The sequence below is a fragment of the Strix uralensis genome, chromosome 1 (assembly GCF_047716275.1).
Source record: "Strix uralensis isolate ZFMK-TIS-50842 chromosome 1, bStrUra1, whole genome shotgun sequence".
NCBI classification, from domain to species: Eukaryota; Metazoa; Chordata; class Aves; order Strigiformes; family Strigidae; genus Strix; species Strix uralensis.
This window is the reverse complement of record NC_133972.1, coordinates 10,242,810-10,256,871: the sequence shown is the minus strand read 5'-3', so window position 1 is coordinate 10,256,871 and position 14,062 is coordinate 10,242,810. Positions and strand designations below refer to the sequence as shown.

The following is a 14,062-nucleotide window of genomic DNA, read 5'->3' as shown; positions in this document are numbered from 1 at the left end:
ATTATTATTGGACCTGTGCACTGCTCCATCATCTAAAGTTGAAATTTCCTCTTGATAAGGTATAAGCAAATTTCTTTCGATTGAGCCAGAACTTACAATCTGATATTTATGTCAGTTTTTAAGCTTTATGGGGGAGGAAACAGTACATGATCCATCATAGAATCTGCCAGGACAAATTGCTCGTTCGAAATTTATTCACAAAACAAACAGAAGAGCAACTTCACATGATTTCACTGCTTTGCATCACGTAGTTACAGCATTTCTAAATTAGCGTTGAGTGTACTGAAACCAGACATGCTGTTTCACAAAAACATGGTCCCACTTGAATTCTGTGGGGTTTCTTTTGCTCTTAAACATTCATCAGGCACTTAAAAGCTTCAGCAGACTTGTAAATGCAAACCTCTGACAATTTACTTAGTCCTAGAATTTCTGATATCCCAGATATGTGAAAATAAAACTTTCAGCTCAACAGTTGTCATTGAGAAAGAGATGAGTTAATCTAGAACACACAAATGGAATAATATCGTGTTAACCAAGTAGCATCTATTAAGAGGTTGAAATTAACCTCTCAGGATCTTTTAAGCTTTTAAGTATGAAATAATTAGCCGGCTTACAGATGTGGAAGAGAAATACTTCGGTATCATAACTAAAGTAGTCTTTTCCTCTGTGAACTGGAACACAATCTCTAATATTTTACTCACACTTCAAAACCCATTCTGCCTCTCCTCTTTTCTCACCCAACATTTCCTTCTAGATATCTCAAGAAATTCTTTCATTGTCTATCCCATAAATGAGAAATACATTATTATGGAAGAGCTCCTAACATAAAAAGTTAATGCATTAGACTAGCTGTGAGAAAAAAATTTTTTGAGATACATTTATGTTTGAGGTTCTGGTGAATTATCTAGTTGTTTACAATTGCTAGGATTTCCCCCAGTAGTAAAACACTGGCAACGTGCATGAACACAAGAAACTATTCATGAGGCACATTCATCCTTTACGCAGTTAAGTGAAGTTTGAAATCACAAAAAGATTTGGCTGTTTTACAGTATGTTTAAATCACACAATAGTAATCAAAACCATCTCTCATACTTCGCTCTGTTACAGAACAATCTCCGGTTGCAAAGCAGATCCGTTCTCTGTAGCACAGATAACCAGGGCTCACACAGACTTTTCATTCAGAAGGCCACAGAAAGAATCACAGAGACCAAATATCTTTTGCTTAAACATTGTGCTTACAGACAGCTATTTTACCTCACTTCAAAGGGCTATGAAAATTACTGTCTCTAAAACTCTGTTCCATTTATTACTCTTCAGAAAACAGTCTTATTGGCTTAATCCTTAAAGTAAATTTTTCAGGTTTTGATTTTTTCTAATGAGTATCAACACAGGAAAATTGTCTAAATTGTTTAAGCAAAGGAAGTTTTTGCTACAGGTGCACTTGATCAACACCCCACTTTTCCCCCAACAGGTGAGGGAGTGCAACCAAGTTTCTTTCAACTACCATACAGAAGGAGAAAGTACAGATTCTGCTCCATATGCTAACAAGTAGGTGAAGGAGCTGCTACTGATTTGAAAACTATATAGGCTCTACTGTGATAGCTTTGAACTGGGGAAGAAAAACAGCCCTTACTGCTTCAGTATTTAGGTCCACATTTTCTCATTTGCAAATCTCATCCATTGCTTTGAGAGACTGGCTAGGATTACCTGGAACAAACATCATTTCAGCATAGGATCTGTTTGTTAGCTGATAAAACAGTCATGATGTCTTAATTAAAAATACCACATGATTTCATCAACACGTTTGTGCCTCAAGGGGCCCAGTTCTATTTTATTTTTCAGTAACACATTCCTATCTCCGACTTAAAGATGAGCAGCATCCAATTTCTTTAACGTCTACATAGCACACAAGCAAGTCAACAAATCTCTTTTTCATAGTTACAAGCAGTTTGTAAAGATGCGAGAGTTCACTCCAGTCATCAACTGACCCTGAACAAGGCAGAAAATACAAAACGATCAAAAATGTGAGAACAACCTTTGGTATTAGGGAACCCAGACAATGTGGCGCAACTGTCTTCCCTATTGATCTGAAGAGAATGCTGTTTGACTGCTGCTCATACTGATCATCCACAACTTAGTTGCTACTCTGTTTAGCCAGAGGGCTAAGGCAGTGCCACTGGCAGCTTCAGAGCACCCTGAAACAAAGATAGTACAGCCCAAGGTCTGAGGCAACAGCACCAATGATTAAGACACCTGTAACATGGCAGGCATGGTAAGCGACAATTGTAGAAATCATTAATAATTTATCATGGCTCTATTTCAAATGCTGACATTTTCCATTACTTGGATTATGCCTATTATTACGAGATCATTATGAGACCTATCACACAAGCGTCACTTTGTTAACTTTGAAACAAAAGCTGTTAGACAATATACAAAGTTACACAAGCAAGGGAAGTACACAACGATTTCAAAGGCAATTTGGAACTGGGCACCTGACTTTAATTTCTGACTTTGAAAACCTCTCTCCAAATCACTTACCATCTTTCAGTAAGATCCAGCAGCAGTTCTCCCCTGTGCCTCAGCTTGTCTTTAGTCAGCCGAAGCCCACGGAGCTGCACTGCAAGCTTGAAGACCAGTGTGCCACCCTCACGTCCTGTTCCTTTCACCTAGTTTTTATGTACCATTTCTCACCAATTAAAAAGCGCAGTGACCTTGCCACACATCACACTTGAGTTAGTACGTCCACACATTATTTTGGCAGCATTATATTGGCACAAATTAGCTGTTGAACCCTCCAGATGACGTACTGTGTTTCAAGAAGGGTGGAGTATAACTGGTGAGAGTCTACAGGAAGCCCAAGAGGGTGCTCAGCGATCTACAGAAGTTTGACTTCAAAGTATAAGTTGAAAAACAGCTGCTTAACCTGGAAAGGGAAATACTGAAGAGGATTGAATTTGGTTTAAAATTGCATTTTGTTTTGGCTTTTTTTCAAGTGAAATAGAAGAATCTTGGTAAAGTGATTCTCACATGCTGCACAAACACACGCAGCATTCCTCCCACTGTGAGAGGAGTAGAAAAATACCCTTATCTATATGTTAGAGTGACCGAGGTCACAGGAGAATCTACTTTTCCACTGATGAAAAGGAACAGCCCAGGTGCTTTGTGCCTCCTGTGTAGCCGGAGCACGCAGTTGCCTGGTAACTTGTTCTGAGCTATTTGCATAGTGATCACACACACATGTGGGAATACAAAGCTGACCACTTAGGTTTATCAGCCAGAATAGTTTGCAGCAACACAGAGGTTCAGGAAGTTTAACAATTAATTTAGGTATGTGCTTATATGGTTTGGTGAACAGAACTTTTATAAATAAAAAGAAAACAAAAGTTATTTACATGTGACTTTAGAGCATGCAAAAGGCATAGTCCACAAACCAAATATTAATTATTAGCAATATTTACCTTTTCATAGGCCATCAGGTAAGGTCTCATACTCCACAAACAAACTGACATTCAGTTATGATTTGAAAATTTTATAAAAGTTCTAATAGTGTACCCAAAACTGAGGTGTTTCAGTGTTTGGGCCAGACTCACTGTCTGCCATAAATATGTATCTTAATTCCAATACAGGATAAAACCAATCTATAAATTTTCTCTTGTCAAAATGAAACTGTTCCAATGACACTGTTCACTCATATTTAAGATATTAAATTCTGCAAATAAGAAGTAACTGTAACCAATCCCTCCCACCCAGCTCCAAACCATGACCATACACAGTCCTTGGGTCAGACTACACGAGATCCTGTTTCATTCCAGCCATATCATTAGCATAAGCTCTGCAAACCCATTTAAATCAACAGGTTTTTCAGGCATAAAAGCAGAATCCAACAGCAGGTAAACCACATGCCTTACAACTGACAACGTACTACTTCCATCACTGAGGACAGGACCTTTATTGTTCTTAAGAACTCGAGAGGCTGCAAGAAACCAGTGAAGTTATGAGCATGGATTGTTTAACATCACTATCAGTGTAATTTCCAGATCCAGGATCCAGCCTCCTGGTAAGATGATCTGATAAAATTTTGATTTCAGATGACAAGTCATCACAACACTACATTAAGCAGAGTATAAAATCTTATCATCAGATTCTTAGCTAGTTTAAATCCATGTATTCTGCTGAAGTCAATGAAACCAAACACACCACATGAAAGAAATCTTTCAGTGTGCCTCAGACCTGGAAAAGTATCTGGAAAAATGTCCATAATTTTTAATACAAATTCTCTATATTTCCCATGATCTCTCAACACTGAGCATTTACTTTCAATATATTTCTTACTTAACATTACATTTTAATTTAAAAGGGGCAACAGATAAATAAGATTTTCATAGCTACTCACAAAAAAGAATAAGCAAATACATTTATTCCAAAATATAAATTGCTTGTCTAATTTAAAGACTATCAAAGGCTATTACAGACTGTTTAACAACTATCAAAGCTCTAGAAAATACAATAGGTACATGTACCTACTAACATAGGAAACGACAGACAAACTTCAGGAGGTGACCAAAGGTGCAGAGGATAGGTTAAGGTAGAAAAATAAAAAAACCCCTGTCAGTTCTACAGAAAAGGGAGTGAGCAGCCCACAACATTGGCAGACAACAGACTTTTTATCTCCACTTCCTCCACCCATTCTTTTTCTTTTTTGGAAGGAAGTAATTTTTCCATTGTGAAACATATTGTCAGGGATTTAATGGAGGCTGAAAGTTTAAATGAGTTTAAGAGAGGATCAGCCAAATTCTAAGACGTTGCCAACACTACTGCTATAGAAAGGAGCTGCATCATGTTGAAATGCAAACAGCTATTTTGATAACAACACATACTATTCACTAAATTTGTCTTTTACCCTGTGATATAGTTACTCATGTTGAGAAGAGTGACTGCTGTGCAAGAAACAGCACTTTTTGCTTTGAGAGAACCATGGCCCATGAGCTCACGGCCATGAAGTCTCACAACTGACAGGTTTCAGCTGAACACCAACAAGTTCTGAGGTGGACGGCTGACTGCAGTCAATGCTCACAGCTGATGTAGGAGCATATGATAAAACTTTACGTATTTGCCTTCAACCAATGCTCCACATATTTTAAAATAATTCCTAAAGTAGGTTACTAGTTTGATTATCCTTCATACAAAATCCTCCTTCAAATGCAGGTTTCTGTTCTTTTCAGATCTAACGTATGAGCAGGAGTCAAACCTGCACAACCACCAAACTCAGAGCAAATTTTCCAATAAATTTTAGCAGCATCAGAAATTGTCCTCAAGTATCTTTTATAAAGCAAATGGTTCATTCTTTAAAACTTTTGGTTTTTTAGCAAACGTTAGTAATGCTGCACCACAGACTCTCACTGTCACACATGTTCTTCCCAAGACTGTGATGCAAGTTAGTACTTTAAAAATCACCATCGTAACTGTGTACTTGATACAGATTTTCCCCTTTTTAAAGGCTGACAATAGGGAAAAGCTGTAAGTACTACACACCCAGACAGACTTCCTTGTTCTTGCCAAAAAGATTAAACATTACTAAAAAATAAAGACTACTGCCTACCTTTAAAGTATCCATAAAGCTATGAACATGAATGTATGATGGCTTGTAGGCATCAATATTTGAACACAGACATGCAAAATGTCCATCAGTTGAATTCCAAACTCTATGACTTAATTGCTGGGCAACTCAAGGAAAAAACGTCTATTAAAAGCCAACAGTAAGCCAGAAATCTCTTTCCATTTCATATGGTAAAAAAATACAGCGAATCCTGAAAAAAGGAATAGATATTAGACAGGGAAAGCCTCTATAATTCCAGGGCAAGCAATAAAACATTTAGTGCTTTGATTATTTTTTAAATTTATTTCCTCAGAATAGTTAGACAAACACGGAAACATTTGCAACAGCCATGCTTGGGTCAGTTTAAAATCTTGGTAACGCTGAAATACAGGTCAGCAATAACTAAGGATGTGGGGAGGGCACTGTAGGTCTTACTATTTTCATACACATTCACATACATAAATATATATATTTATACACATACATACACTCCACAACACAAACAGCTCTCTTAACTATGTCTGCAAGTAAACTGAAATAGCAGGCAGAAATGAACCATGTCCATACTAAGGCAGCAATGTAGTAAACTAAAGATCACTGCAACCAGTGCCACCTTAAAGAAGAAAAAACCAAAAAAAACCCAACCCAAAAACCTGAAAGGAACCATCACTGTGCATGTCATAAGCATGAAGTTATTTTAACCTGATGACTACCCTGCTCTAAACTTTAAGCATTGTTAACTTTTCCATATTTTTAAAGCCTAAGGTTATTATTTTAAATGACCTACTTGTAGTGGCACCATAAGTAGCCTTCTGGAGAACATCAGTGTCCACTACTACAGCGCAGGATGATTCAGCACTAGATTTCTAGGGGAGGAAAAACAAAGAAACACCAGCACTCATTTATTCAACTGAAAAGCTTATTACCCGCACTTCCAAAGCAACAGGCTACAGGAATACTGAATGCAAAACAAACCAGACCCATCTGGAATACTTTGTATTCTCAACTGAAAGTTAAAAATCTTTCCTTTCATATTATAAAGGATTAACAGCGTTTGGATGCAAAGAAGCTGTTTTTAGAGTGATGACTGCAGACCTCCGAGTCATGAATTAAAATGCCTTCCTAAAGGTAAGTCTTAGCACTTCCTCTGGAGGGAGTTAAAAAAAAAAAACACACAACAAACAAGCCAACCAGAGGAGGATGAAGTCAGGTAATACCAAGGATTTTTTTCCCAGAGATAACAAAATCCTGAGAGAACAAGATGTTTGTGCTGTCAGAACAAAAATCCAAAAAGAAACAAAATAGTTTACCTTTCCCTTTGAAAAGCTGTTTTGGAGTCAGGATCTGTTCATTTTCTCTCCCAAGCATGAAACCTCTCTTCAATTTAAGGCTGTTTTCGAAATACTGAGTGAAGTAGAAATTAAGTGCACACACTGGAACACGTATAGAATCTTATTCAAAAAACCCCCCAACGCAATCGTACCACACTGGCTAGAAATCTTGTAAGTGTTCTGATGAAAAGGTGACTTAGTTTTAACAATTAAAGTGTTTGCAGCCAAAACCAACAAATGATGTTCTAATCAAATGCAAGTTTTAAAAAAATATTTTTTTTAATTGATGTATTAAAAAAGAGCTGGAGAAGGGAACAGGGACAGAAATGAAAACCCAGTCAGGGAGTCAATGGTATAGACTGTCACCACGCAATCTAAAGATGACAACTGCAGATCATCTGCTCAGAACAAGTGAGTCAAACGTCACACGCTCCCTGGGAGAGGGGAGGGCGTCCCTCTCCCCTTTAATAGGCTAAAGCAAGAAGTTCTCACAGTGTTTCGAGCTAAGACCCCGCTAGCAGAAGGCAGCTTTTCTGTCAGAGCAAGGCAAAAGGATCTAGTACAGCAACCTCCTTGCAGTCTCTTAATCCTGACCCCCCTTCTTCAACTCTTCTTTCTTCTGGTGACTGGAAGGCAAAGCACGTCCTATCCCTGTGATCCTGCGCTGTCCCCTGCCTGTCCCTGTGGGAACAGCAGGCACCTGGGATTCCTCTCCAAAGCCATTTACACACAGAAATCAGTTGAGCGGTGTATTGTGGAAGCATAAGCTGCAGCAGACATGATTTAGAATCAAGTTATTTTTTGCCCACCGTGACAAAATAAAAACAGCAATTCCTTACTTTACAGAAGTTGTCCCAAACAGTCGCTCCCAATACCTCTCAAGTTTTTATATCACAGGAGAAGTGATGCAGCCAAAAGAGCGTCGACTCCAAAATGATGATTCCGCACTACACAGGCAGGCACGGGCAGCCACGACTTCAGCACACACAGTGCCACTTGGTGGTGAGCGCGAGTGGAGTCACTGCTGACACCAAGGAGGAGTTTAACACCAGCCTTTTCTTTAGGTTGGGTTTTTGGGGTTTTACCCCCTGAACATGAGTAGGTCTGGTCTGCCTGTCCTTGCCTGCCAAATACCGTTACAGTGCCTTTACTGTGAGAAACTGTATCTACCAGGCAAAAGAAGTCCAAGGGAGCTGAACCTCAAGGCCAGCAGAACCAAAGGCTGCTGAGTATCAAACAGAAACTTTAAGAATGATCCAGCACTCTGCCCATGGTTCCTGGTGCCACAGCCTGAAGCAGCGTTTAAACAACTGATCCAGCTTAGTACCTGCCTGTACTCCAAAGAACAGCAATCTCTGGGCTCACGACCTGTATTTTATACAGACTTGGGCCATAAACAAATGCAACAGATGTAGAAAAACTGAAGACTGACAGCAACTGAAACATAACTATTATTTTTTCATCAACCAGTTACAAAACTAACTTGTGCACTTGCATAACAGAACACAGTAACTAACAAAAAGAGAGCCTTTTATTCAGAACTGACAAGCGTGTCTTTACAAGAAAGTCACAACGATTTCAACTGACAAAGTCAGCATTATTAGCAATGCACCTCTCCTGAAGAGGAAATCCTTGTCTTTTACCAAATGTCAACTGCAACAGTGCGTAAACAAACCAAATAAACAAACAACCCACACCCCAAGAGCTGTGTTTAGGTTATACATATATATATATATGAGACACATCTTCATAGATGACAACTGCATCAATTTATACTTCAGGACCTTCTTCTCCTGGAACCAGCTAGAAAAGAATAAGACAGTTTTGCGTTAGTGCCATAGATTTGAGTTTTACAAACCCATATGTGACAGTTCTTGCTTTACTACCTTTTAGCAGATGGAGACTTCATGGTAGATCACAAAAGTGGTTTTTAGATTCAGTATTATCTTCCTCTCCCAACAGAAGTCAGTTACCACCAGAGAAGAAAATGTCAAAAAGAATCTCCAAAACACAAAGAACGTTTAGCAAAGCACAAAGGAGTTCCTAGGTAACATACATTCTGGTTTTTGTCTTTGCTATTCACTTCAAGGAGATGATTCTGTCTAGAAACACCACAGCTCATTTTTAAAAGGACAAAGAACACGCTTCCTTTCACGAAAAATTTCTCCAGTTGCCAATTCATCCCCAGACTCTCGCTACACTGGTTGGTTTCCTCTTTCCAACTTCTACTGCTAAGCAGAGCCCAAAACTTAAGAAAGAGTCTGAACCCCTCTACAGGTAGCAGGGAGTAAGTCAGCATAGCATTCTCCTGTGAAGAACTGAACAACAGAAGAAATACAAAAGGACAAACATCAATAATGGAAAAAAGAGGAGGATAACCATTCCTTTTACTGGTACATTCTTAATAATTAGCTGAGCACTTCTAAAGACAAAGAGCTGTGCTGCTTTTGGGACCAAAGTAAGAAAAAATCTAAAGCACAGTCTTCCTGATGTGGGAAAATGTGTCCCCAAAAGAGACACAAGATCTAATACAGAAACATCTATGTCTTGCTGAAAATATGCACTCTAAGAATCACCAGCTTCTGCTTCAAGGGCAGCATACCACCAGCGTAGCTGGACAGTAGCAATTTTGCCCCATACAAGAGGTCAGAACACGCACTGTCCTTTAAGGATGCAGCACAGTAATTTCTAAGCCTTCTTCTGCTTTGGTTCAGTCAAGACGACACTTTCTCAGACACAGCGAGGAGGTGCAAGGTAGCTAAGACAGCAAAATGATTACTCCCCATTCACACAGAGCCAACTTTGGCTCAAGTCAGTCTTCCTCTTCTCTCTCCACAAAATTAGGAATGCCCTTCTGTAGGGGGCAATCTCTCCACAAAATTAGGAATGCCCTTCTGTAGGGGGCAATCTATAGCCATCTATGCAGATGAGCAAAAAACCACCGTGGGTCTGCTTTTCTGGTATTTAGGAGTTGCAGAATTCAGCTGAGGGATGCATAATCACAGTATTTCATGACTGTTTCAGTACTGATCTACATACATCAGCACATGATAAACTAAAAGTCACAGTGCTTCTGGTTCGGTATAATCCAACAGACCTCCAGGGCTTTTTTCAGAGCACGTCAAGGTACAGCTCTCCGGGCATCACAGGGTATCATAACTGTCAAATGACTCGATGAGCTTCTAAGCAGCCAAACTGCTGCAAATCCATTTATAAGGACAATAATGGATTAAATGCAGATGTATTCCACCTGCATACGTATGCATGCAAACACTCATAAGTTAAAAGCCACTGTATGAATTGGCCTACGGAGTGGGTAACAAAGCCAGTGATTCCCTTGCACACCTGAAGACCAGGGAAACATTCACCAAAATAAAATTAGGGCCACGCTCTTTTCATTTTACTTTTTTTAAACTGTAACACATACCAGGTAAGGCAATAAGATCACTTTTCCAGCATCATTCATACACACATACGCCCCAGAATCTACTTGAAAGTACCTTATGTAATGGAACTGCCTGGAAAGCTCAGCTTAAAGTAGCTGAACTCAATTGCTGATCAACTTACAGGTACCGAAAATAAATGCCTGCAGCCTTTTAACAACGATGACTTACCACTGTTATGTTATTTCCATTTAGCAAAATCTCGTCCAGCTTTGTGATTCTTCTCCCCTCAGGTGTAATGTCACGGAAGCAGCATTAGAAAAAACTAAGAACATAAAAGCAGGGACAGTGATTCCAGTTTTGATTACAGAACTGACATAAATCTCTGCATTAAGACGACAGTTGTTGAAACTAACAAATAAATTAGCCACACTGCAGCGTAATCTTGATAAACTGACCCCCTGGGCAAAGAAAGCTGCCCTGCAACTAAAAACATCCATTGTACTTTTCTGCTCAGTACGTAAGGGTACAGATCCACCCTCTAAATCTGGCAATTTCTTGAATACCACCAATACTCAAAACAGGTTTTGAGTAGCAACATGGCATGACAAAGTAATAAATACTTATCCTGAAGCCTGCTAACTTTTTAAATCTTTGCCTAGGCCTCAAGGAAATGTAAATGTAAACAAACTCCTGGAAAGTTCCACAACCCTGGCAAAATTAAGGCTGCAAATTAGGAACCTGATTACAAGTATAAATCACGCACCAGCTACTCTATGACATGGCTGTCCTGGATAGATCACCCTCTAGAGTTTAAATCCAAGGTATAAACTACTCAGCTGGCAAATATCCCTGAAATAGAAAACCGCTGTGCTTCTAAATCTTAAACAGTACTTTTCCTCAGGACACCAAACATTAAACAGCAACAAGATGCAGAAATAATAATTAGAATGCTGTAATGTCTTCTAACGCCGTATCTGAAAATCCAGTTTCAACGAAAATAAGGCCCAGAATTTTAAAATCAAACCATTTATTTTCATTTTATACTGAACTGTGATTTTATCGGTAAAATAAAAATATCAGAATAATTCAACTGATCCCTGCAAAAAGGTTCCATCCAGTGCACTCAAACCTCTCAAAAGCAATACGGGAACTAAGCCAAAGCATGAAGCGGACAGCCTTACACATTCCCATCAAAGGAGACTGACAGAGTCATCAAATTTATCTAACATGATGTTAGATAAATTAACTAATGTTAATTCGTCTAACAATTTATCCCTCTTCAGCACAGTATGAACGCGTGAACCCAGGCATTTCTCCACCAGTTCTGTAAGCGAAAAACCTGAAAGGTACAAGAGCTTGTTTTATAGAGCAGACATTTTTCGAACAAACCCCCCTGCTTTTACCAAGCGCCCCGCCCCCGGCGCTGCTGCAGGTGCACACTCCCGCTCCCGTTCCCGTTCCCGAGACAGGGCTGCGCCGCCCCTCAGCCCCGGGCATTCGAGGGCTCCTCCCTCGCCGGCCGGTAACACCGAACACCGCGGCCAGACCGGGCTGCGAAAGCGAGAGGCGTCACCTCCCGCCGCCCCGCCCCACGGACACCGGGGGAGCGCAGAAGCGTCGCGGCGGCGCCGGTTACCGTGGCAGGAGCGGCCAGGGGCCGGTGGTAGCGGGAGCCGCCATGTTGGATCCAGACCTGACCAGTCGCTGACCGCATCCCGCACAGGGGAAGAGCCGCCAACCCAGCCCCGACGAGCAGATGGCAGAGCTGTCGCTCCCTCGCCCTCCCGTTTCCTTATAAATGCCGGGACTGCGGGGGACTTGTGACACTCGTTTCCCCAGTGGAGACTAAAAGGAAAACCCCTTCTCTCCCCTCCCTTCCAGGCAGCGCCGCCCTGGGCTGCCGCCGGTACAACCAGTACCGAACGGCCCGGCAGCTCCGGGGTGTCAGCCCGCCCTTCGAACGGCTCTTCTTGTGCGGCCTGGGAGGTGCAGGGATTTCATGTTATTTTACTTTCTTTCCCCAGATTTGCTCATTAATTCACAAGAGGGCTGTTGCACGAAGGATTTTTGGAAGCCCTTATGCATGTACACAGGGGGCCCGGAGCCAAAACCCCACTGGCCATTCCAACACGCTTTGCCTAACGCTGCAGCCTGAAAGAAAACTGGTATTTCCACTTCTAGAGTCGCTGCACGTTTTGTGACGGGGCAGGCTCCAGAAGAATCGAGCCTGGATAAACTCTGTCCTCTGTCTGGGAGAGGGGCGCTGTCCCCAGAGACGCATGGACCTTTCAAGGGGTGGGCAGTGGCTGGCATCGTTAAAGGTTAAATTTTCAGAACAATGTAGTGATATTATGCTTCAGTCAAGAAAGATGTTCTTTGTCTATGTTAATGCCTAAGGCATCCCTAATCAGAAAAACACATAGATAGCCACCTTCACAGAATCACAGCATCATCTCGGTTGGAAAAGCCCTTGAAGCTCCTCCAGCCCAACCATGAACCTCACACTGACTGTTCCCAACCCCACCAGATCCCTCAGCGCTGGGTCAACCCGACTCTTCAACCCCTCCAGGGATGGGGACTCCACCCCTGCCCTGGGCAGCCCATTCCAACGCCCAACAACCCCTTCTGCAAAGAAATACTTCCTAAGAGCCAGTCTGACCCTGCCCTGGCACAGCTTGAGGCCATTCCCTCTTGTCCTGGCGCTGGTTCCTTGGCTCAAGAGACTCCTCCCCCGTCTCTGCACCCTCCTTTCAGGTAGTTGTAGAGGGCCATGAGGTCTCCCCTCAGCCTCCTCTTCTCCAGACTCAACCCCCCCAGTTCCCATCAGACCTGTGCTCCAGACCCTGCACCAGCTCCGTTGCCTTTCTCTGGACACGCTCAAGTCATTCAATGTCCTTTTTGTAGTGAGGGGCCCAAAACTGAACCCACTCATCGAGGGGCGGCCTCACCAGTGCCGAGCACAGGGGTGAGATCCCTTCCCTGTCCCTGCTGGCCACACTAGTGCTGATACAAGCCAGGATACCATTGGCCTTCGAGCAAGGACATCCCGAAGCCATTCGACCTTGAAGAGGGCACATGGCCGACTTGGCGAGCAAACTCAAGGTCTGTGTGTCCCGAGCTGAACTGCCCTCACCATCATACTAAAAATCACGCCTGTAGGTCAAGAAGACCCTTGAACTGGAGGCAGGCAGCTGTAGCCTGGTGGGTTTGACATCAGTGGTATGCAAGGCTCTAGGGAATTTGTGAAGGGAAGAATTACTCAACAACATGAAACTAAGTAGATGGAGTCCTACATGCATTCACTAACAATGACTCACACCTGGGTGACCGGCATTTTAGTGACAGTAAATGACAGATACACTTCCTATGTACGTGAACTATCGTAGCTCAAATCTGCCTGGAATGTGGTAACAGAATACAAAACAAACAGTGCTACAAAAATAAATCTTTTTTTTAAGGTGGAGATACGAAATGGGATGCTTTACAAAGCCATTCCATGGGAATGAGTAATAATGCTGTAGGCATGGGAATTAACATGAGGGGACCTCTGGAAGAGAAAAGAGGCTGCATGTGATCAAGGATAAGTCACAAACATGGTGTGATTTGGGGAAAGGGGGCAAAAACCAGAGTGCTATAGCATAGTAATATGTTTACTGATGTATAAAAATTCTGATCCGCCTTGCAGCAAAATGTATTCCGGTTCTCTCTGTTGCTTCCAGGATTGGATGAGATAGGCTTTGGGCACT

The 14,062-nt window shown here is 41.6% G+C and overlaps 1 long non-coding RNA gene across 1 annotated transcript; it reads right to left on the bottom strand.

The window, feature by feature from the left end:
* Positions 1-176: 176 nt before the first annotated feature.
* Positions 177-11,995, bottom strand: LOC141948459 (uncharacterized). Its single transcript, XR_012630485.1, has 2 exons — positions 6,387-11,995; positions 177-5,810 (listed from the first exon to the last, which is right to left on the bottom strand). It is a non-coding gene; the product is annotated as an uncharacterized LOC141948459 (long non-coding RNA).
* Positions 11,996-14,062: the final 2,067 nt, after the last annotated feature.